We start from the raw sequence: 26,311 nt of genomic DNA, 5'->3' as shown, positions 1-26,311 counted from the left end.
GGGAAGGTGCTTTGGTTTGGAAATTTATGCTGCAGAGCCATGACAGAAATGGTGCTAAGACCATTCTGGTGCGTGTAATGTGTTTTAGGGAGGTAAATTGTTTCAAAACTTTGTTTTGTGTGTACATATGTAGATGTTGTCTTTGGCTATACAGACCAGAAAGACTATATATATATATATATATATATATATATATATATATATATATATATACATACAGGTGCTGGTCATAAAATTAGAACATCATGAAAAAGTTGATTTATTTCAGTAATACCATTCAAAAAGTGAAACTTGTATATTAGATTCATTCATTACACACAGACTGATAATTTCAAATGTTTATTTCCTTTAGTTTTGATGATTATAACGGACAACTAATGAAAGTCCCAAATTCAGTATCTCAGAAAATTAGAATATCAATTAAGACCAATGCAAAAAAATGATTTTTAGAAATGTTGGCCAACTGAAAAGTATGAACATGAAAAGTATGAGCATGTACAGCACTCAATATTTAGTTGGGGCTCCTTTGGCCTGGATTACTGCAGCAATGCAGTGTGGCATTGAGTCGATCAGTCTGTGGCACTGCTTAGGTGTTATGAGAGCCCATGTTGCTCTGATAGTGGCCTTCAGCTCTTCTGAATTGTTGGGTCTGGCATATTGCATCTTCCTCTTCACAATACCCCATAGGTTTTCTATGGGGTTAAGGTCAGGCGAGTTTGCTGGCCAATCAAGAACAGGGATACCATGGTCCTTAAACCAGGTACTGGTAACTTTGGCAGTGTGTGCAGGTGCCAAGTCCTGTTGGAAAAAGAAATCTGGATCTCCATAAAGTTGGTCAGCAGCAGGAAGCATGAAGTGCTCTAAAACTTCCTGGTAGACGGCTGCGTTGACCTTGGACCTCAGAAAACACAATGGACCAACACCAGCAGATGACATGGCACCCCAAACCATCAATGACTGTGGAAACTTTACACTGGACCTCAAGCAACGTGGATTATTTGCCTCTCCTCTCTTCCTCCAGACTCTGGGACCTTAATTTCCAAAGGAAATGCAAAATTTACTTTCATCAGAGAACATAACTTTGGACCACTCAGCAGCAGTCCAGTCCTTTTTGTCTTTAGCCCAGGCAAGACGCTTCTGACGCTGTCTCTTGTTCAAGAGTGGCTTGACACAAGGAGTGCGACAGCTGAAACCCATGTCTTGCATACGCCTGTGCGTGGTGGTTCTTGAAGCACTGACTCCAGCTGCAGTCCACTCTTTGTCAATCTCCCCCACATTTTTGAATGGGTTTTGTTTCACAGTCCTATCCAGGGTGCGGTTATCCCTATTGCTTGTACACTTTTTTTCTACCACATCTTGTCCTTCCCTTCGCCTCTCTATTAATGTGCTTGGGCACAGAGCTTCATTAGTTGTCAGTTATAATCGTCAAAATTAAAGGAAATAAACATTTGAAATATATCAGTCTGTGTGTAATGAATGAATCTAATATACCAGTTTCACTTTTTGAATGGTATTACTGAAATAAATCAACTTTTTCATGATATTCTAATTTTATGACCAGCACCTGTGTGTATATATATATATATATATATATATATATATATATATACTGTATATATATATAAACACACACACACACACACTGAACAAAATTATAAATGCAACACTTGTTTTTGCCCCCATTTTTCATGAGCTGAACTCAAAGATCTAAGACTTTTTCTATGTACACAAAAGGCCTATTTCTCTCAAATATTGTTCACAAATCTGTCTAAATCTGTGTTAGTGAGCACTTCTCCTTTGCCGAGATAATCCATCCACCTCACAGGTGTGGCATATCAAGATGCTGATTAGACAGCATGATTATTGCACAGGTGTGCCTTAGGCTGGCCACAATAAAAGGCCACTCTAAAGTGTGCAGTTTTATCACACAGCACAATGCCACAGATGTCGCAAGTTTTGAGGGAGCGTGCAATTGGCATGCTGACTGCAGAAATGTCCACCAGAGCTGTTGCCCGTGAATTGAATGTTCATTTCTCTACCATAAGCCATCTCCAAAGGTGTTTCAGAGAATTTTGCAGTACATCCAACCAGCCTCACAACCGCAGACCACGTGTAACCACACCAGCCCAGGACCTCCACATCCAGCATCTTCACCTCCAAGATCGTCCTGAGACCAGCCACCCGGACAGCTGCTGCAACAATCGGTTTGCATAACCAAAGAATTTCTGCACAAACTGTCAGAAACCGTCTCAGGGATGCTCATCTGCATGCTTGTCATCCTCATCGGGGTCTCGACCTGACTGCAGTTCGTCGTCCTAACTGACTTGAGTGGGCAAATACTCACATTCGATGGCGTCTGCCACTTTGGAGAGGTGTTCTCTTAATGGATGAATCCCGGTTTTCACTGTACAGGGCAGATGGCAGACAGCGTGTATGGCGTCGTGTGGGTGAGCGGTTTGCTGATGTCAACGTTGTGGATCGAGTGGCCCATGGTGGCGGTGGGGTTATGGTATGGGCAGGCGTATGTTATGGACAACGAACACAGGTGCATTTTATTGATGGCATTTTGAATGCACAGAGATACCATGACGAGATCCTGAGGCCCACTGTTGTGCCATTCATCCACGACCATCACCTCATGTTGCAGCATGACAATGCACAGCCCCATGTTGCAAGGATCTGTACATAATTCCTGGAAGCTGAAAACATCCCAGTTCTTGCATGGCCAGCATACTCACCGGACATGTCACCCACCGAGCATGTTTGAGATGCTCTGGATCGGCGTATACGACAGCATTTTCCAGTTCCTGCCAATATCCAGCAACTTCGCACAGCCATTGAAGGGGAGTGGACAACCTGATCAACTCTATGTGAAGGAGATGTGTTGCACTGCGTGAGGAAAATGGTGGTCAGACCAGATACTGACTGGTTTTTGGACCAGACCCCCCTCCCCCCCGGACCCGCCCAATACAGTAAAACTGCACATTTTTAGAGTGGCCAGTCTAAGGCACACCTGTGCAATAATCATGCTGTTTAATCAGCATCTTGATATGCCACACCTGTGAGGTGGATGGATTATCTCGGCAAAGGAGAAGTGCTCACTAACACAGATTTAGACAGATTTGTGAACCATATTTGAGAGAAATAGGCCTTTTGTGTACATAGAAAAAGTCTTAGATCTTTGAGTTTCAGCTCATGAAAAATGGGGGCAAAAACAAAAGTGTTGCGTTTATAATTTTGTTCAGTGTATATATATATATATATATATATAGTCTTTCTGTCTGGAAATCTGGTCTGTATAGCCAAAGACAACATCTTTTAAGTGAACCAGACCTTTAAAGTGAAAATTGTCATCAGACAATTGTCATAGTATAATGTCTAGTTTCTCATTTCAATAGTTTGTGAGTAGTTTACTGGTTTTCTCAAACTCAAAGTTATGGATAACAAGATTTTTTAGAAAATAATGACTGACATATCAGTCTCTTCTTCACACAAAGCTATTGTATGGCTTAAGAAGAACTGGAATATACAGTCTAAGAGACAAGAAGAGACATTTCCTCATCGATAAGAAAGGTACAGTCTGCTATTATAAACAATCATACTGGCAGAGTGTGGGATTTCAAATAAAGACAAAGCCTGGGAAGAAAAGTTTTTATGCAAATTCTTTATCATCTCTTTGTGTTTTGTCTTTCACATACATACATAATAAGCTTTGTGTGAAATCACCCTGCCATGTAGATCTAGGGAGAGTGAAGCACGCTACCAAAGAAGAAAAACAAGGTTTTGGACAAGAAAAGCAAGGAGTTTGGAAGGTAATATGAATCTCAATCTGACCGAAGATGTGTCCCAGAGTGCCTGCTATATGGTGCACCCACTGTTGAAAGCTTACTATATGGAAAAGGTCACAGAGAATTATCATGAGTTTATATTAGCCTGCAGTAGCTTTGACTGCTTTTTGAAGTTGGTCAATGATATTGTTTAGGATACAGGCTTTGCAGTATTATTTTATTGAAAATCAGGGTTTTGGTAAGATTAATTAGCATTGATTTGTGTTTTGATGTTATGAAATCCATATCCTGTTCTTCCAGAGTAGCATATCATATTTTCTTACTGATGGCCAGTCTTTCGTTGAGCAGTTAAGTCTTAGTCAGTTAGCAGCAGTAATTGGATGTTTACACTAGGTAGAGAAGAGAGGACCCATAACCCTGGGGCTTCCTGGAAATAAATCAGTGGGAAACGGCTGCATGTGTTTGAAAGAAACACATACCCCCGACCCCACCCCACTAAGAGCCAGAAAACTTGACTTAAAAATGGCGAATCTGCCTTGCAAATGAGTGAGCCTTCCCTCTGGTGACGTTAGTTTAGAGCCACTGGTCCAGGTTGTTTAAGGAAGAGCCTGTCAAAAGCAATTTGTCTTCAGTTATGTAAGGTGGACAGTGTTATTGGCATGAGTCCAATGCTTCTTATCATATATGGAGTGACAAAACATGTTTTTTTTTTTTTTTGCCAACACTCATTATCCACCATTCTGATTTCTCCTGATTTATCTGATGTGCTTGGCCACTGCATAACGTGTATATATCCAACTGGCTTAATTCACCTCAGCTTTCTGCCAAGAGTCGTCTTGATAAATTTCATTTCATCCTGATGTCTGTATAGTCACTGGTCTTTTTCAGTGAGATGAAGACAGTTATTATTGAAAGAAACAATGATGATGATGATAAATTATTGTTGTTGGTATAATAATGATGACTTCATAATGAATAAGCAAACAGAACAGGAAACAAGTATAAATGGTGAGAAAGGACTGGTGGAAGTTCAGTGTAACATTGCATTCTTATACATGAGTCATACTGTATAATTTGAGAGCCTGGTGAATTATAGCCTTGCTTTGTGTGTTTGCTCAGCTTGAATACTATTGTCGTTTTAATGCCATGATCTCAGCTCACATATGGGCACCCGCTGTGGTATGAATGGTGGTCTCAGATCCCCAGCCTAACATCCTTTAAATGAGTGTGATAGTACTCATATTCAGATAAGGCATTCAATCAGAGTATTTTTCTCTGTCTGTTTCCTGTCTCAGGAGAAGGTAGGATAAATCCACATACTGAGGGATTATATGTTGTCTTTGACCTGCTTCTGAATGTTCACTTTGAAGTGATGAAACATTTTGAAAAAGGCTGTGGAGAGGAGAGAGGATTTACCTTGCACCTCTGTAAGGACATGTTTTGATCTAAATGGCTTCATATGAAATCCTTGTTCAGTATGTTCTGTATCGCTTAGAGGCACAGTGGTATCCTTTTTCTTCCCACTTTATCCTAAAGACCTATGTCTAAGTAGTGTAGAGAGATGCATGTACATATGTAAAATGTATATGAAATAGATGCCATCTAAAGGCTCCTTTTGGAAAGACATTCCTTCAATCTCTTATTTGTTGTCTTTTTAATGTATCTGACTACAGTTTAATGCATGATATTTTAATAAATTGTGCCAGGTCAAACACATAGGCACATGTTTTTTTCCCCCTCACCTTTTATATGCAACCTGTTCCACTCAGTCCACTTTTTAGATCTCATCTAAAAGCTTCTTTTGGTGAGACATTCCTTCAGTCTCTCATTTCTGGTTTGTTTACAGTATTTGATTGCAGTTTAATTACAGTAAATAAAGCCTCAGAGTACATCATGGTGGAAAAACACAACTTTTCACAATCCTGTTGATTTTGATTACTGAATATGCTCGGAGGGGTTTCCAGTAATGACATTTGATCAAATGTAATGGTAACTGTGAATAGAAAATGGGGATGCATCCCCCAAAGTACATCAGTCAGTTTGGTTTCTTTAACACAGAAAACCTAGTAATTCAATTTGAATCTGTGGTTTCCTGCAATTGATACAGAAGAAATGCCTCTGACCCTGTATCGTATGGCTATTGTGCCCGCATAACATCCACATTAAGGTGTGCTTAAACATGGCACCTTTGCTTCACACACTCCTGACTGTACCCTTACACCATTTATGCATGAATTTGCCAAGTACACAACATATTGTAGTTATAAAGGCTTATGTCAATGTCTTCTTAATTGCAATATACAGGCTTTAAGTATAATTGAAATAATTGAAATTGATTCCTAATTGAAAGGTGATATAAATTCAGCAATCTTGCAATTGGTAGCACGTTGCAATAGGTGTTATAAACAGGGCAAAACTTGACGCATGGTAATGCATGTTTAAAGCATTTGCCGACGTGTGGCCATATGGCTTGTAGCAGACAAATACTGCTGGAATGAGGAAAAGGAAAATGCTCTTAATTGCTACTTCAAAGTGGAATGCAGGTCTTAATTGTAGCTTGACAAATAATAGTTAATGACCAGAAATAACAAAAAATAGTGGAGCCAAATAAACAAAACCACTGTGTTCACAAGAAGCATTTGGAGAAGGTGGAGTGTTTTCTCTGTGCACCCTGTTTACACACTTAAAAACAAAGGTTCTGGAAGTTTGCTATCTACGTCAGCGGCAACAACATAAACAAACGTTACTGCGCATGCGCACCAACTTTGGATGGTAGACATCCAAATAGAATCAATAACAACTAAATCCCTCTACAGTAAATTATTTTTTGATAACAAGCAAAATATGTTTGCTGCGTAAATTAGACGGATTTATTAAAAATGCAAATTCATCTCTGCCAGCAGGAGGCGCTTTAAAGCGGAAGAACTAGAGGTTTCCCCGGAAACGGCTGAGCTTACAAACGCTGCTTAATCAGGCATATAACATGCAAGATGAAATGAAAATGACATCGAACATTTTCTAATTTCCTTCAGAAATACAGTGATATAAAAACACCCGTGCCTCGTTTTGATTTTTAAACATGCATTACGTGCTCATGTTTATCCAACTAAGCCTTTTCGAAAATCAGTCAGTTTTGATATCGTGGCGGGTCGCCATAAAATAAATGTATGGGAAACACATCCCACAGCACAACCACCTGAGCCCAACTTCATTACTCATCACTTTAACTTTAACTGCGTTTGTAGCCACTAACCAGACCAATAAACAAACACAGACCGGAAGTTAACTTCGGGCCAGCTCCTATGAAACCATTTTGGGTTCAAATAACCTTTCAGTGAACAGTTCTATTCATTTTTTTCTTAGTGTGAAGAACATTTTTTCCACTATAAAGAACTCAGTTTCCATGGATTTTAAAGGTTCTTCATGGAACCGTTATCAAATTCTTCTGGAAAACATTCAATAAAATAATGTAGTACAGCAAATAGAAAGGACAGCGATTCCTACTATTTTTTTAATCATTATTATTATTATTATTATTATTGCCACTTGCTGTTTTTAGATTTGTGTCAATACACATTAGGCTTTTCCCTTCACTTTAAGCATATATGCTTCATCCTGTTTACATCTTTTGTATGGATGTAATAAATTGTTCACAATATTCTTATTTATTAATACTATGCATTTCCCATTTGTGACCCATTTTCTATTAGCTTTCTTGTCACAAGAAAACCTCATGCTGCTGATAAGAGAGAATAAAGGAGATGAAGGGAAAATGCATTTTGCAAGCATGAACACATATGCCGTTGATTAGACAGCTATAATGTGTCAAGCTTTAGGTCATTACATGCTCTGTGACTATTTGTTTGTCAGTTTATGCAAATGTGACAGGTTCGCACACTACCATATGGCTGTCCACTGAGAGACAAAAAATCAAAAACAAAGACTAACCTCCAAATAAAAAAAAGAAAAAGGGGGTATAGGAAGATTTGATTGTTTGGCAAACCTATGGTGTGTTACATCAGCTTACTGTTTCATAAAGTGCTTATATTGTTTTTGCTTTTAAAGGTTTGTCTACATAGACTTATAACTATGATTGTATGATTACTTTGATTTGTTTGGAGGCACTTACACTCCACTTGCACGAGGTTCATTGTGGGTCTGTTAACAAACAAATAATTTGATTTCAAGAAGTATTTTCCCCTTTTCCCCTTTTTAAATTTATTTAATGCTAAAAATTTAACTGGATTTAAAGGTATGGTACAGTTCACATCAAAGTGCCATCATTTAAAACCTGCATGGCTTTCTTCTTTCTGTGGAACACAAAACAGTAACTGTGTCCAAACAACATTAGGCCACATTTTTTAAAAACAAAAAAATAAAAATAAAGCATTGATGCGATTTTCAGATATCTTTTTTTGTGTTTCACATAAATAAAAAAAAGTCATGCAGGTTTGAATCAACATGAGGGTGAGTATATAATGACAATTTTTTTTTTTGGGTGAACTAACCCTTTAAAAATATATTATTGATCATATTGTGTTGAACAATTAGTTTTTTTTTGTTTAGTTTTTAAAATTATTTTAGTTTCACTGTGTATTACAAGAGTTGACTAATTATAAATTAACAGGTTTTACTTAAATGAAAACAATATTTATCAGTGTTAAATATCAGTGAATCAACCTAAATATGTCAATTTATGCCAAAACTGCTTTATATGGGTTAAACCATGTAGAAATATCTCAATTAATAACCTGCAATTAATATTAAAGTAATAATTGCAGGTTACCACGTTTTCAGTGTGTTGTCAGTTAACCTAAAATGTACTATATGTGGTAACATCTGGTTTTATTGAAGTCAAAAATATGATTGAATTTACCCGACTGTCGTTTTTATAAGGTAAGCTTTGTAACGTCTTGACATTCTCACTTTACAGAGTGCATTATACAGGCTCTCTGACCTCTAATGTTGGTCTCAAGCTATAACGAATAGTTTGACAGTGTAGGTACAAGCTCTTGTTCAACCTGTTGATGTAAACGTATTATAGATTCTAACGTGATGTTTATGAGGGCTTATTTTCTTGACCAGCAACCATGTTATCTCTCGCTACGGTGTATCAGCTGAGCTTGAACAGTTTGCAAATCGGCCGGGTCGCTGTGATGGATCAATCACATCTCATGAGCTGACGCAAATGACCCTGCTCTCTTTCAACAACTCTTTCAAAACGAACATGGCAGCAACTTAACGTTTGGCCAAAATGACTGTGGATCGGTTCGCGAGAAAAGATCCCACCTTGTCGGACCGAGGAGGCGAGATTCGGCGTTTCGAAACGAGGAGCCCTTGCGCTTTTCACCAGAGCGAGCGGCCAGACACGGGCTTTTCCGCGTTGTAGCGGCTCTGCGCAAAAGGGGAGAGCGGAACCCATGACAGACGAGCAGGGAGAGACATGTTGCTACAGATAGCTGGGTTTTTCTCCGGAGAAGCGCGGGGAGAGGGGACTCGACAATGAAAGCAGTAATCCCCCTGAACACAGCAACTGATCGTTAATCGCGGAGGTGAGCCACGACCGCTCGTCAGCCATCGTTTAGTGGGCAAAACTCAAGGCAGACCTCCCGTCAATGACTATTGTGGCAGAAAAGCCCCCACGGTGGAGTCACCCAGAGCTGCGCTTTCCCAAAATATGACCAGCGGTGCTTGGAAGTGTCGGCAGCGAGATGACGGCTTAAAAATTTGGTGTGCTCCCCGCGAGAACGAGAAGCCATTCACCGACTCCGAGAGGGCCCAGCGATGGCGATTGTCCTTAGCGTCCCTCTTATTTCTAACCGTGCTGCTCTCGGATCATCTGTGGTTCTGCGCCGAGGCCAAACTGACAAGGACCCGAGACAAGTTATCTTCAGTGGACATGAGCGCAAACCACAGACCCGACCTCCCTTCAACACACAGCAGCCTCAGAAGAAATGAAAATGATATTTTTGTAGTCAATTCTACCAAACCTTTGTGGCAACTAGAAACTTGCCACCCGGATGGTTTGTCGGAAAACTGCTTCACTTTTGTCGACGCTGACCACTTGTGCAGGGGCCTTTCGCAAACGGAGGGGACGCGGTGGATGAACATAAGCGATTTGTACCTTTCCTTTTGTAACTCGTACTCTCTTATGGATTTGCTTGACGGATCGTTAAGTCCGGACAATTTGAACTGCAGCCTTGACGTGATCGTGGACGGCGACCTAAACAGGTGCAGTCTGTGCGTTCAGGCGTACCAGCGTTATGACCTGCACGCGCAGGAGAAATATGAGGAATTTGAGATGATGGCAGACAAATACGAGAGGGATGTGTACTCAGTAAGGACGTGCATGGAAGAATGCAAGGTAGGGCTTTATGATCTGGATCTCTCGTTTTCGCTGAATAGAGTTAGCTCTTCTTTCTCAGTCGTCATGGTAACTGGGGACAGTAACGCGGTGATGTTTTAGGGGGGGAAAGTGCATTTCATATTGCATTCGGTTTTTTCCGCATTTCGCATCTGTTGGTGGTGCCAACTTTGCAGTCATCTCATTTCCGAGACAGCTGGAGGGTGAAAAATGGGACAGGATTTTAAACTTTTCCTTTCCTGCTGTCTCAAATTATTCCTAGCGCGATCAACGCAAAATCCATTGTTCTGGTCTGATTTTACGGAGGAAATTAAATGTTGCTGCTGATCCAAGGTTACTGTGTCAAAGCACAAAACGCCGCACAGCCGATCGTTCAACGTGTGTGCGTCACTCTATAGCGCGCAGGTGCGTCTCTCTGAACTGAGTATAGAGCTGCTCCGCCAGGTGTTCATTCACGTCCACCACACTGAATACATTTCAGTAACTCTAATAGGGCAGCGGTGCTTTCTCAGCTAATCTCTCACAAGAGTATTTTCCCTCGCTCATTGGTCTTGTTTGCACAGCACTCTGCGCGCGCTGCAACAGGGTGCCCTCTTAACCGCCATAAACTTGACATTAAGGTTAATTCTCGAGCTCCCGCTGTCATCTTAAATGGATTGCTCCCGGGCGACGAAAAAATGGCACACTGTGTATAGTTGCTGTGTGCTGATAAGGAAGCGAGCTTACCGTGTTCTTTACGCGTGTGTGTTGCTTTGCGTAATTAATGGTCAAACATTTACCGAGAGCTTGTAAATGGTCGTTTAAATGAAGGAGGCACAGATAAGCTGGTGAATAAGTGGGTGGCGTGTTTTGCATATTCACTGGTTGATTTGGCACAGGACTCGATCGCTGCTCGCTGTCCGTGGTGCTGAAACACGCTTAATTCTACAATGAAGGGACAGGCCTTTTGATGCAGGGGGCATGTTTAATTGTGACCCTGGACCACAAAACCAGTCATAAGGGTTAGTTTTTTTTAAAACTGATATTTATACAACATATGAAAGCCAAATTAATAAACTTTGATGACCACTGATGTATGATTTGTTAGGATAGGGCAATATTTGGTCGTGATGCAACTATGAAAATTTCGAATCTGAGGGTGCAAAAAAAATACTGAGAAAATCACATTTAAAGTTGTCCAAAGGTAGTTCTGAGCAATGCATATTACTAATCAAATTTTTTTTAAATATATTTACAGTAGGAAATTTACAAAATATCTTCATGTTACATGATCTTTGCTTAATATCCTAATGATTTTTGGCATAAAAGAAAAATCGATAATTTTGATCCATACAATGTATTGTTGGCTATTGCTACGAATATACCCATGCTACTTATGACTGGTGTTGTGCTCCAGGGTCACAAATATTACATGAGCAATTTGTATTTTTCTACAGCATCATTGCCAGTGACAGTTATGACATAGGGCCTTTGCATCTGTGATACACCTGCACTGCCAAAATCCACGTCTGCCTTTCTAAAGTTGCCTTTCATGCAAAAAATCTGTTTTGGTAGTCCAAAATAATAGTAATAATGTATCAACACAATTTCATAGAGGTTGACAGTGAGGCTGTATGCTTAAAATTCAAATTTTATTTGTCACATACATATACATACATAGTACGACATGTAGTGAAATGTATTGTACGACTGTCCAACAAATTGTCCAACAAAATTAAGAAAAACCTCAAGTTTACAAAAATACAAATAGAAAAAGTACAGTAAACATATATATATATATATATATAAATAAACTAGCAATAAAATAAAATAACAAATAGATATGAGAATAAAAATAGATAAGAATAAAAATAGAATATGATTCTTTATAGATTCTATAAAAAGTAAAGTGTATGTCAGTGATAAAGTGTCCGTGTGCTGTGCAGTAAAGTGTATAAGTGAGTAAAAGGAATACTAAAGACAAATTGTATTTATCCTTACGTGACCTTCTACAAATTAGTGCAGATTGTAATGAAAATGTGCAAAGTGGAAGTGTGGGGTGATGTGATTAGAGTGGAGAGAGGTTAAGACTCCGAATGGCTTGCGGGAAGAAGCTCCTCCTCATTCTCTCTGTGTTCGCCTTCATGGAGCGGAAGCGCCTCCCTGAACGCAGCAGAGAAAAGAGTCTCTTATTTCAACCTGTTGATGAGTTACATTTCTTTTCAGGACAATTCATACTGCCACCTGTGCGTGGTGTTTTCTGTGCCTTCGCCGTATCTTAGCAAAGTGACAGCCACAGAATTACTATTCAGAAACCTCCTATATGAATAATCTCTCTGCAACAGCCTCTACAGAACAATTATTTATATTAAATGCTTGCAAAGTATTGCTTGAGTATGGAAATTCCAGCCAGTAACCACAAATTAGTATTTTGTGTTATTGTGGATGATGTCAATACTGTTTTGCAGCATTGTTCTTCTGTGCAGGAAAACATAAGTGCTCATCATTGCTGGCACAATACGGCTGAAGATATTGTGTCATTACAGTGCATTTATATTCAATGCTTTTATGGCTTTCAAATGGAAAGGATGCATGTAGTAGAATATTTGGATTGTTCTGTTTCTCAGACATTTTCAAGCGTTAACATAACTGTCGAACCACGTTACCGTAGCCTGATAAACTACCAGTGAGTGTGAATGAAGGCCGTAATGCAGAGGGAGGTGACAGGAGTCAGTCAGAGCCTCTGGCAAGCAGCTGCAAGGGATAGCCAGTCCCAGCTGTGATTAAGCAGCGAGATATAGAGACAGAAAGAAAGACAGAGAGAGACTGAGAGGATGGGTAATCACTGTGACACGCCGGATCAGCCTTCAGGTTGATTTAATTCGGCACCTTCCTTGCACTGCATCGGAGTGTGGAAGACGCTGTTACTTTTGTCTGCGTGTATGGGTTTGTATTGTGTGTAAATGTGCTAAAGGTTCAGTTCAATTGCTATGAGCAAACCAGACATTATAAACAGGTAACAAACAAATGAACGAAGGGAGTGGGTAGCGATTTGTGGAATAAACTAAGAAGGTTTTACTCAATAGTGTGCTATTCTTAGCTACTGTATCGAGCTCTGCACTGTTGCACTGGTGTTACATCTAGGCTGTACTGTGACAAAGCAATCACATCACTGATAACATGGACCACATTTATTGTCTCAGAGACCAAAAGTGGACAGCACTTTTCTTCAAAGGTGGTATGCCTTTGATGTTCTTTTTTACACTACAGTGTGTTCTCTTATGTCAAGTATTTAAATAATCATTAAAAATGCTACAGAATAACTTTGAGAAGTCCATTTTGTTACTTGCCCTGACTTTTCCACTCATTGTGATTCGAAATAATTTGATTCTAGCAGTGAAACCTCCTGTTTCTTGCTGTAGCAAGTTGAAAATATGCTGGCCTCATTACATTTCAAATGGAAATGTGGATGAAAACCTCCTAATATAGGTTCTGAATGCTTGGCGTAGATCTTTGTGATTTCCACTGATTGACTCTTATGGGCAATATAGAAAGGCTTATGGTATGGAGTTGATAGCTAGTGGGATGAAACCCTATTTACTGAGAATAGATAAGGACAAGTCCAACATTCCTCTAAGATCATAGATAGTGTTAGTACACTTTGCAGGGTATGATCCCCACAAGGGTTTAGCACAATTGCTCATTCATCTCTTTCAAAGTTGTCTCATTTTTAGGACTATTTTCTCTCTGCATTGTAATATATTTGCATAATTGATCATTGAATAATCTCCTCATATAGATTTTCATATTTGTCTATTTTGTATCCTCTATCCAGTATTCCTAAATTAAAAGAATAGTTCCCCGCAAAATGTGAATTGTGTCATGATTTCCTCACCCGCTTATTGTTCTCATCTGGTTTTCTTTCTTTTGTGGAACATGGAAGATAGGTTGAAGAATGTTGACAGAATGAAATGATGACAATTTTTATTTTTAGGCCAAACTTTTCCTTTAATGTGGTGCTTTGCTCATTTGACTCAACCAACTGTAAGTTGATCCAGGATTTGCTTGTCACTGAGCTTCACATGGAGTGGGTTTGGAAAATCTGAAATGCAAATTATACAAAACAGAAGCCTCTACGTTGTTATCATGTTCATGAAGGGACGTTTTTTTTGTTCGCTTTCATACTTTTTTTATTCTAGAAAAAGGAGACCGTGCTCCTCTGTGTCTCATTAAGGCTATCATTGCTCACTGTGTTATTTAAACAGGTCTTTTATTAGTGTTAGCCAACAAAAGATGACTATCAGAAGGCTATTTTCTATATCCACATCCTGGCATGAAACCCCTAAACTGATATAAAACCAGAGTTACAGAGGACAGAATTGGTGACTACTAAATCTTTCTCTGTGAATGATCACATTTGTCTGAATGTAAGTTTAGATATTTTTTGTCCACTTAGAGGTTGATTATTTGTATCAAATTATTTGTACGAGTGAGAAGGTGAGCATGGTGCTCCCTTCTTGGAAAATACATGGCAATTGTTTATTGTTATAGTTAATCACTATAGTGTTTTTGTGGTAGTCATTGGTTCTGGTAAATTGAATAATCAGGAGTTCATGCTCAAATCACAGTATATTACACAAGACCATACAATATTTAAAAAAATAAAACAACTGATACATTAATGCTGATACATTAAAGACAGGTACAGAATTCACTACAAATCTGTTACTATTATAATACATTTGTATTATTACTAAATAATTTTAGGACCTTTTAGACTTTACATTTCATTGATCTTTTGCAATGAAGTTAAACACTTTTAATCTTAAAATAACCAGGATGTTCAATCCCTCATTCCTACATGATTCATTTTGTACATTATTAAGCAACAATGGTTTGATTCTTGTTTTTAGGACTTTATTATGAAGGAACAGAATTGATGAGAGTAGAAGTGAGTCATAAATATAAATATAAATGTTACTACATCTTCTTGCACGTTTGATAAAGAAAGAATAAAGGAAGAGAGAGCTTGTGATTATGTGTTTTCAATCTTCGAATTAACCACACAAATAGTCAGACACACAGGATTCGGCAACTGCCCATTTATTTCCAGCTTTGCATAATCGGGCTCTTTTTTAATCATCCTAATGGGTGGCATTTAGCTTATCAGGTTGGAGAGTCATCCTCTATTCTAAAGATACACCTTGGTGTTTGCAGATTGTTGGGTAACTTTTTTTAATTAAGCAAAAATAGTGATATATTGATGCAATATTATGTAGTTATTGTGAATTATATTTACCCCATCAAAGCAATTTTTTTTGTAAAAAGCAGCAGTCACACAGTATTTGAGCTCTTTGATAGCAAGTGTACTGCATTCATAGAGATGCCATTCAGATCATCTCAGGCTGGAGGTAGGCTGGAGCTCAGACCCCTGCCACTCTTGTTCATTGAAATGAAGCAGTGGATTGGATGGGATTACAGAGGGTCAGGTCTCCATGGCAGCATTAGAATGCTGAGTGTGTTTGCTTATTCATAAAAGCCTGCCGTGGGCTGCTGCAGCAGGCTTCCAGTGAGGGACACAACCACAACCAAGGTCAGTGTCCCAGATCTCCATTACATCACTGCCACTGCAAAAGGTGCTCTGAAATAATGTGACAGACCAACACACACATGCTTTTATATATGCCCTCCAATGGAGACATTTATTTTTTTTTACATTTGTATAATTCTTTAATAGAATTTAATAATCCATGTTCTGTTGATAAAGTGATTTATTGAAATAAAGGAAGACACTGACTATAGCACATACTTATATCTTGGGTTTGGTGATGAAGGTCATAACACCTCTGTATGGGTCAGAATGCCTTTGAGGATAGGTTGCTAAGGAGATCGTACAGCAGCTTAATTAGTGTCAACGTGAGTTTGACGTCAGTCAGCAATAAGAGTCTTGGAGACTTCATACAGATTCACCTTCTTAATTCCCAAGGAAGGACTGTAAAGTACCTCAGAGAGCCCAGACCTCCAACTGTCCATCCCAGGCTGTGGTTCCTGCTTTAAAATAAATTAAAATATATAGGCTAAAAATTATTTCATTATTTATTCACCCTCATTTCGTTCCAAACCTGTATAACTTTCTGTCTTCTGCAGAACACAAAAGATGTTTTGAAGAATGTTTCAGCTGTTTTGTCCATACAATTAAAGTCAGTGGTTACCAAAACAACACTGGCTGAACATAATAATAACTTTGATGTTGTTAGTAATTTTTCAAGATGAACACTTACTGGACTGAAGTAATTAGTTTTTTTGTTTTTTTTACAAAATGTGATATCAAATATATCAGGCTTTTGAGGAATGTTTATTGCTCACTGGACTGAAGTAATTTAGGCCTATACTTGATTATCATACATACAAACATACATACATACACACACACACACATATATATATATATATATATATATATATATATATATATATATATATATATAATTTTTCTTTTTTAAATTTGATTTTTATGACAGTTTTTTTTTTTTTTTGATGTTATATGCAATAGAGCTACATTGCCCTGTAGTGAGCCTCTTGCTCTTTTGTATGAACAACACTTTTTTCACGTCCACTGAACTATTTAGGGTCCCCCAGTGTGAAGCACAGGTACATGGTAAAGAAAACTTACATGAAAACAAAAGGTTTTATTCACTAAAAATTGTATGGATTATTTTGTATTCATACTGTACACACAGGAGAAATTCTTTAAAAAAATCATCCTAATTCATATGCATACACCTGTGAATTTTTTCTTAATCTTGTTCTAATGGTAATCATTTTTGAGCATTCTAAATGAGTGGATGAGTGCCTAAGGTTAGTCATTTGCATAAACCACGCCCAAACCATCTCCATATAAGGGCTTTGCACATAACTTTTCCTTGGCAGTCTTTCATCATTCTCAGGAAACATATGATGAAACATATGACTTTTTCATGAAAACATTTATACACAAATTTAATGCACAAATTTGTGCATATGTATGCTTAGTGAATAAGAACCATAGATTATAATGTTGTGAAAACTATGATCAACAAGTGTGCTGTACATTTCCTGAATAGAAGAGATTGACATGCTGTTTTGTAGAATATCATAGTACCGGTGACTTTACCACTAGCTGTAATAGCAGCCTCTATGTATTGCAAATCTTTGGCGGCTTAACAACCTCCAACAGAGCTTCCGTTTCTTGGATAATGATCAATTTCACACTTTCCATCCACTACACAGTGTTTAAAGAGGTGACTCATAGAACCTCACAGCATGATCATTCATCTGGGGCTAAAACAAACGGGGTGAGATATATTTAAGTCTACTTAAGTATTACAGTGACTGCAATTTAATGGAGAGCTCAATATAGGTTTCCAGACCACGTGTCCTGTCTAGAGGCTAAGCTGTGGAAGACAAAGTTGTATATCTTTTCCTTTTTTCCCTATTTTATTTTTATTTTTTACATATGCTACACATACAATGTGATAATTTGTTCCCAGATCAATGCAACGTCTTTGAGGTTATTTAAGAGCAAATTTGTGCCCATGTGCATTGTACCTGTCCTCAGAGGGTGTTAATGGAAAGCTTATTATTGAATGGAAAGATTAAAGAGTGCAAAGGAGAGATAAGAGTGAAACGAATTAGTACATGTGTTACAAACAGCTAGATGGGGACCACAGGCCTAAAGATGTAATCAGAAAGTTGCATGAGGGGGGCTTGAGTCTGAGCTAGCACTAATTTACCAGTTTTTAGGGTAGGAATAGGTATTCCCTTAAAAGTACAGTTGCTTGTTTTAGTTGAATGAGGCAGTGGTCACAGTGTTAGAGTTGTGAAAGCCAACTGTATTTCACTCTCTTAGCTCCCTAGAAAGTGTTTTATTTGGTGCAGACATGCTTTGAATGAAACAGCATGTATGGCGCCTACTGGATGAAGAGAACATGATTCACGCTCCTCCCTCCATTGATCCCCTCACTTGCAGACACCCGTAATAAAGATGATGTCATGCAGTCTGGGAATCTGTTGACCCTGTGCTAAACAAGCAGTTAATCAATAGTCAACCTTATGTTTCCAGTGTATCATGTGTGACATTTTTAAGAGTTAAGAATAATATGATGGAGTTTTAGGAAGTGAAATGTCAGGGACTGAGGTTCTCTGCTTCACATGAGAGAAGATACAGTTAACATAAAAGAGAAAGAAAATGCATTAATGTACGTACAATGGAATCCTAACAGACAAGATAGCCAGAATGTTTAAATGCGAAGCTTATATTTTTGGTGAATCATTTTTATTACGTTTTTACTTTACTTTTAGTTTTTTTGAGGCTACTTCTCAGTGAAATTCATGTAATTGCTATATGTAGAGTGTTTTGCAAGTTAACAGTGCTTTATGAATAGCTCATTTTACCCCTTCCATGTCACTTCCTGCAATCATAGATTTATTTTTAGCATAGTTAAAAACTGGATGCATCCTTATTCGTTTACTGTCCAATACTATGGAAGTCAATGGAGACTAGAAACGTTTTGGATACCAACATTCTTCTACAGGTTTGGAAAAACATGAATGTGAGTAAATGATGACAAAATTTTATTTTGAACTATCCCTCTAACCTGTATAGTTCTGGTGTTAAAATTTATGTATTTAAGTTGATTCAGCAATATTAAATTATATTTCTGACTTAAACCAGCTCATTTAGATGTTACTATGTTTCAGTATACATTAAAAACAGTATGACAAAGGTGGTATCATAAAGTAATAGATTTTTGAAGTGTGTGTACAGAAAGTGTTTTTCAGCATTTTCAGATGCCTTAGTGTGAAAATGTTTTGTTTGCAATCAGTAAAATTCAAAAGACAAACAAAAAAAATTATTTATTTATTTATTTACTTTATATTCATTGATATTTATTTATTTATTTATTTTTTGTGTGTGAAAAATCCCTTAATGCAGTGCTATGCAGTACCGGCACTTCTATATTTTAGTCTTTAGGTTATATGGTTTATCCTAAGATGGCGACGCGCGCGCAGTCGCAGCGGCTTCTCTCTCTGCCGACAAATCAGTGTTTTTGTGTTTTTTGTCTTGTAAGTCGCAATGTTTTTGCACATCTTCGTCTCATCTACCTGTCTTTAAGACATATGTTTAAACTGTATTTATCTGTATCTGAACGTGTTTAATGTTAACTGTATGCACCAAGGGTCTGAGAGTAACGCAATTTCAATTCTCTGTATGTATGTGCTGTACATGTGGAAGAATTGACAATAAAGCAGACTTGACTTGACTTGACTTGACTTTAGCGTACCGGCACTTTTTCGCACTTCTGTTGCCGGTACTCAGAGTCTGGGTGATTAGAAATGACACAATATAAATCACACTACCAGGAGGGGTCATCTTTAATCTCGACAAATCACGTGAATGAATGCAAGTGGAGTCAGTCTAACGCAGGGGTTGTGTGTGGGGCGCGAGAGCATGTCATGGAAGGTAGAATAATAATTAATTATTGATTACTAATATGAATCAGTACAGTATAACAGAAACAATTCCTTAAAAATTAAAAGAATTAGGTTTTTGCGATCACATCGCTTTAAACTGGTAAACTCCTGGAAAGTTCAAGGATCCAGTAAGCCAATTCAAACAGTAAGCGCTAATAATGCAGAAAACAGTTACTTATGTCCAGATGTTAGTAAATTATTCTGGCTTAAAAGCAAGAGTGTTTTATAATGGACACTGGCTGAAGGTGTTTTAGATTATGAGGTGGTATTATATATAATATAAAATAAATAAATAAATAAGAAGGGGGGGTATTAGTAACTGTACGTATAGTACTAATTGTCATAATTTAATTAAAAATGTTTTTCAAAAAGCGTGTTCTGATAAGAAAATACCTTCATAAACTTCTATGCCATTATCTGACATTTGGATGACTCTTGAGAGCATGAAATGGTATTATATTTATCCCTGTCTCCTACCTTGCTTAGTATAGTCACAAGTTAAGATGTTCTTTTGGTGCTTTCAACCAATCAACATCCATGTGGTGCTTTCAACTAGCCAGTACTAATCGTGTCGTCAAACAATGAGCACTGTCAGCTTGTTGGGATGTTATTTTCCTAAGGCTCCAATTAGTTACTTCACTATTATGGCTACGCTGATATCTTGAACTGATTACCTATCAGTACAGGCCTCCTTGGTATAAATGCCCATTGATCAATGTGTCTCATCATGATCACCAATATTATTCAGATTTTTATAAGAATAGCTACCAGGATCTCATAACAAATCTAATCTTAAGATATAATATTTTTTGCTATTCTTCTGTTCTTTCATTTCATTATGCTACAGACAGTTTAGAGCCTATACTGGTTGGTATTGTGGAGATCAATGAGAAAATATACAACATAGACGTATGAGAAAAGATCCATATTCTGTTTATTGATTGATTACTCATGCTCACAGTAGCTCTGCTCTCAGCACAGCAGAGTGATACCCAGTACAGACTCTTAAATAGGTTTACAGGATATTGCTGGTGATGCTGAGGAAACATAAGGTTGACTATTGATTAACTGCTTGTTTAGCACAGGGTCAACAGATTCCCAGACTGCATGACATCATCTTTATTACGGGTGTCTGCAAGTTGTTATGGGTTATTACACTTCTCATAAGTACTAATCTGAATGATTACAGTTGTGATTAGCCTATCCACTGCTTCAAACAGACTAATCATGTATACATTCAGACAGAGTGAGAGTAAAGAAGCAGCATGAGTATGTTTACCTGTGTTAGGATGCACCAGCCCATCCTTTGTAGACATAAGTAATGTTGAAAAACTATGCATTTTGGTTCCAATTTGTCAGTTTATGTTTAAAACTTCTTTTACCTTATGTAACTGACAGTAATAATTAGGCTATTATAATTTCCTTTTAGTATAACCAAGGAACAGGAAATGTCACAGGAAGCAATAACACATGAGCATATTCAGACCATCAGCATGAGTTGAATAAATAGAGTTTTTTTGTTGAACGAATCAGTTTATTGACTTACTCATAAAGACTTAATAGTAAGCTTACTTTTAAAACAATGTAAAAAAAACACTGCTATACCAATTAGATTCAATTGGAACTAAGAAACTGTATTAAAAAAGTATGAAACTGAAATGAAAAAAAAAAAATATATATATATATAGTCATGGCCAAAAATATCGGCACCCTTGGTAAATATGATCAAAGAAGGCTGTGAAAATGTATCTGCATTGTTAATTCTTTTGATCTTTTATTTAAAAAATTCACAAAAATCTAACCTGTCATTGGATAATAACAATTTAAAATGGGGGAAATATCATTATGAAATAAATGTTTTTCTCTAATACACATTGGCCACAATTAACGGCACCCGGCTTTTATTCAATACTTTTTGAAACCTCCATTTGCCAGTTTAACAGCTCTAAATTTTCTCCTATAATGCCTGATGAGGTTAGAGAACACCTGACAAGAGATCAGAGACCATTCCTTCATCCAAAATCACTCCAGATCCTTCAGATTCCCAGGTCCATGTTGGTGCTTCTTCTCTTCAATTCACCTCACTCATTTTCTACAGGGTTCATGTCAGAGGACTCCGAATGACCATAGCAGAAGCTTGGTTTTGTGCTCAGTGACCCATTTTTGTGTTGTTTTTGAGGTTTGTGTTTGGATCATTGTCCAGTTGGAAGATCCAAACATGGCCCATTATAAGATTTCAGTCAATCACTTATATAGAGGATTATAAGAGTCAGTCACTTATTGATTTTTTTTATCTGTTGGTATTTGATAGAATCCATGATGCCATGTGTCTAAACAAGATGTCCAGGACCTCCAGCAGAAATATAGGCAGACAACATCAAAAATACAGCAGTATATTTCATTGTACACATGGGGTACTTTTTATCCCTGTGTTCACCAAACCCATCTTGAGTGTTTGCTGCTAAAAAGCTCATTTTTTAGTTTCATCTGACCATAGAAGCCAGTCCCATTTGAAGTGCCAGTCCTGTCTGATAACTGAATATGCTGGAGATTGTTATTGGATGAGTGAGGATAATTTTTCTTGAAACCCTCCCAAACAACATGTGGTGATATAGGGGCTGTTGGACAATTTGTTTTAAGGTTTTCTGACCCGAGACTCAACTATTTTCTGCAATTTTCCAGCTGTGGTCCTTGGATAGTCTTTGGCCACTCAAACTCTCCTTCTCACCGTGCATTAGGACGATATAGACACACGTCCTCTTCCAGGCAGTTTCGTAACATTTTATGTTGATTGGAAATTCTTAATTATAGCCCTGATGGTGGAAATGGGAATTTTCACTGCTCTAGCTCTTTTCTGAAAGCCACTTCACTAATTTGTGAAGCTCAATTATCTTTTGCTGCACATCAGAAATATATTCTTTGTTTTTTCTCATTGTGATGGGATGATTAAGGGAATTTGGGCTTTGTTTTCCCTCCTATTTATATTTATGTGAAACAGGAAGCCATGACTGGATAATTTCATGTTCATAATCACCCTGGAGTGCTCAAAATTGTGAATATGAATGAGAATATAGTTCAGAGATATTTTACTCATAAGAATTTCTAGTGCCAATAATTGTGTCCAATGTGCATTAGAGAAAAACATTTATTTCATAATGATATTTCCCCCCATTTTAAATTCTTATTATCCAATGAAAGGTTAGATTTTTGTGAATTTTTTAAATAAAAGATCAAAATGATTAACAATGCAGATAAATTTTCACAGCCTTCTTTGATCATATTTACCAAGGGTGCCGATATTTTTGGCAATGACTGTATATATCAGTGCTCTCAAATGCTTAATCGCAATTAATTGCATCCAAAATCAGTTTTTGTTTACATAATATATGTGTGTGTGTGCTGTGTATATTTATTATGTATATATAAATACAAATACATTTAGGCAAAATATGTTAAGTTTATATATTAAATATATTTGATATATTTAAGAAAATATAAGAATATAAATATATAATTGTATATGCATGTAAATATTTCCAAAATATATGTGTGTTTTAAAGTGTGTAACCCATTCTCACTCCCAAGGCATCAAAAACTGAAGCGTGGTCAAATGCCTTGTTTGTTGAATTAAGATGCAAAAGGAACTTTTTGGCTTGACTATATTGACAAAGTAGTAACTCTGTTTCTTTCAATTGCTTGCCTTTTTCTCTTGTCTTCAGAATTTTACTTGCATAGTTTTTTTCCTCCATATTATGGAAGTCTGTGAGGACCAGCAACTGGAATTGTGGACAAGAATCAATTTATTATTAACTTGAGAATGAGTAAATGATTCATTTCTGGGTCTATTCCTCACACAAAGCAACCATTTGGCCTCGACATATTTGCAATTTTTGACTAAATTATTGCAACTGTACTTGTATCTGCTTGTTATATTCTGTGTTTAAAATAGTTTTCTACAAAAATAAATTGGGTCCCACTTTATATTAGGTGGCCTTAACTACTATGTACTTACATTTAAATTAAACATTTGATACAATGCACTTATTGTGTAGATACATGTTTTTGAAATGAACATTTAAAAAGAAAATACGTGCAAAAGATGCCTGGGGTACCTTTAGCATCTTGATACGGACAAGCAAGTCGCTTGCTTCAGTTTCTGATACCTTCTGAGTGAGACTGGTTGAAACCTGGCACGTATAAGTAGTTAATGAGACATTGAAATCACTGGCACTGCTCTACATAAAGTACATTAGTAATTTTATCTACTGCTTTTTTTTATCTACAATTTTGCCTTTACTGTTCCAATACTTTTGGAGGGCACTCTGTATAGCTAGAAGTGTGTATTTAGATCATTTTAGAAAGCCATTAACAAGTCAGTGATTCACACAATGCCCTGTTTCTTAGAATGCAAATGTCAGTGTCAGCATATATGCCTAAATGATTGAAATACAAAACTCACAGATATAATTTAATCAGTCTGCTGTTATATTGAACAGATGTCAGTGGTTTGTCTGTGGTCTCAATAGCATGAGAGCAGAAAAGGAACAGCTACTTTGTACAGTATTTAATCATCCTTGTAACTATTATATTTCTAACCATACTGTATACTGTAACTCTATGATTAAGAAAGATAATAAAACTTATTGAAAACAATGAGCTGCTGTAGCGAGACTGGTAGAAATTAAACTTATAGTTGCCTGAGCATCTAGCTTTAAGTAGGAGTTACATTTGCTGTATGTGTGTGTGTGTGTGTGTGTGTGTGTTTAATGAGCCCCAGAGAATTCTTACTCATGAAAAACCTACAGTAGTAAATCAACAGTAGCAGCCATTGACAGCTGGCATAGAAGCCTTCCACTCTATAACAGTCCAGCTCCGCAGGTCCATATGAGTGGAGCTTATAATATGCTGGCAGCTTACCATCAGTGCCTGGCACCCCCTCAGTGGAGCGTATGCCACAGCGAAACAGTGCTGCGTACCCCCCTCTGGGTCAATGGGAAACACTGGCATATGGACATATTCTGGTGCTTAGCCCTTTTCTTCCTACTGTGTATTATTGGTTGCTGAAACCTGGCATGGTCGATCAACTAATCCATGACTGGCTGCTTCCCAGAGCATTCAATAAGTACAGCCACCAGCTAGCCTGAGGGCATCAATGCTACTCTCTGTTGCAGTCAAGTTAAATGTGAGCTCTGCCTTATGATCTTACAAGTCGAATCATCAATCATTCTTGAGACACAGCAAGTTCTAAATTACCTCTTGTTTTTTTTTTCTGCCATGAAAGAAGAAACCCAGGGAGAAAACAGCAGAGCACAGCACGATGTTCACGTGAAGTGAGCTTGCTTTATTTATTTATTTTTGACCAAAGTTATTAGTTTATCGTTCAGAAAAGTTTGGAAAACTTCTGGAAGACTTCACAATCTCAGCTTTTCATTTTAAAATGTATATTCCAACATGCATTCATTTGTTCCATTTGTACTGATTTAGTGGTTTAGTTGTTTATGTATTGCACAAGATCTTCAGAATTAGATTGATCTTAAGCAAGTGAGTTAAGCAAACATTTTCCCCGGGATATGTACATAAAACATTCCACAACAAAACGTTAATGAAAATACTACTACATACAGATAAAGTATGCTACTCTTTTTTCTCTTTTTCCTTTGTACTTCGTTTTCTCCTTCCCTAACTCTCTTCCTACCTCTTTCCCTGTATGCCAGTAGATATTGAGTGAAAAGAGGTTATCAGTTGCATTGCTGTCCACAGACTGCCAGATATTGATTTGGAGAATTAAAAAAAGAAAAGCTCTCTTTGTGTATATGTCAGGTTCACAAGATCTCTTCATGCACTATACTGTATGTCTTTTTGGTTACACTTTATTTTAAGGTGTCCTTGTTACAGTGTAATTATATATTTAAGTATTGAGTATATTAATTAACTACATGTACTTACTATATGGTTAGGATTAGGGTTAAGTTTAGGGTTACTTGCATGTAATTGTGCATAATTTATTGTTATTATAATAGTAACATGTCACTTGTAACAAGGACACCTTCAAATAAAGTAGTACCATCTTTTTTCTTCACAATTTGTGTGACAGTCAGCATAAAAATAAGCATTATTAATAAAAAAGTTGGTAACACTTTAGATCAGGGAACACATTTACTAAGATTTTCCCTGAATAAACTCCTAATTTGCTGCTTATTAGTAGTTAGTAAGGTAGTTCAGTTTAGGTATGGGCATTAATATGTCCTTTATAAGTATTAATAAACAGCCAATATGTTAGTAATATGCATGCAAGCAACTAGTTAATAGTGAGAACTGGTCCTTAAAAAAGTTCTATGAAATCAAAAATGTATCATTCCTTCCTTTCCATATAATAAAAATGTCAGGCTTTAGAAGGAAGAAAAAAACCCCTCAAATAATTAATATGATTTGATTTCATATGATATTGTCATTCTTAATCAACTCCCCTGGATATCTATCATATCTTGTTTATACTTCTGTTATTTCAAACTGGAAGAATTCCAACTTGAAACTTGATGCTGGTCATGTTGCATCATCACAGGGACATGGTGTTGGTGGCATATCAAGTCAGACAAAATTTCTAACAGGCATGCACTGATTCAAGTCGGATTGGTCTGTGCAGCACCACATGAAGTCTAACTCATCT

The 26,311-nt window shown here is 37.3% G+C and overlaps 1 pseudogene across 1 annotated transcript in view; it reads left to right on the top strand.

Moving 5' to 3' along the window:
• The first annotated feature begins 9,465 nt into the window (after positions 1 to 9,465).
• LOC306872838 (NALCN channel auxiliary factor 1-like) overlaps positions 9,466 to 26,311 on the top strand; it is a 61,507-nt pseudogene continuing 44,661 nt past the window's right edge. Inside the window, exon 1 of the transcript in view lies at positions 9,466 to 10,152. The product of the transcript in view is annotated as an NALCN channel auxiliary factor 1-like (transcript). The remainder of the gene's footprint in view (positions 10,153 to 26,311) is intronic.

This window comes from Barbus barbus (assembly GCF_936440315.1).
Source record: "Barbus barbus genome assembly, chromosome: 7".
Lineage (NCBI taxonomy): Eukaryota > Metazoa > Chordata > Actinopteri > Cypriniformes > Cyprinidae > Barbus > Barbus barbus.
The sequence above is the reverse complement of the archived record's forward strand: the minus strand, read 5'-3'. Positions and strand labels throughout refer to the sequence as shown.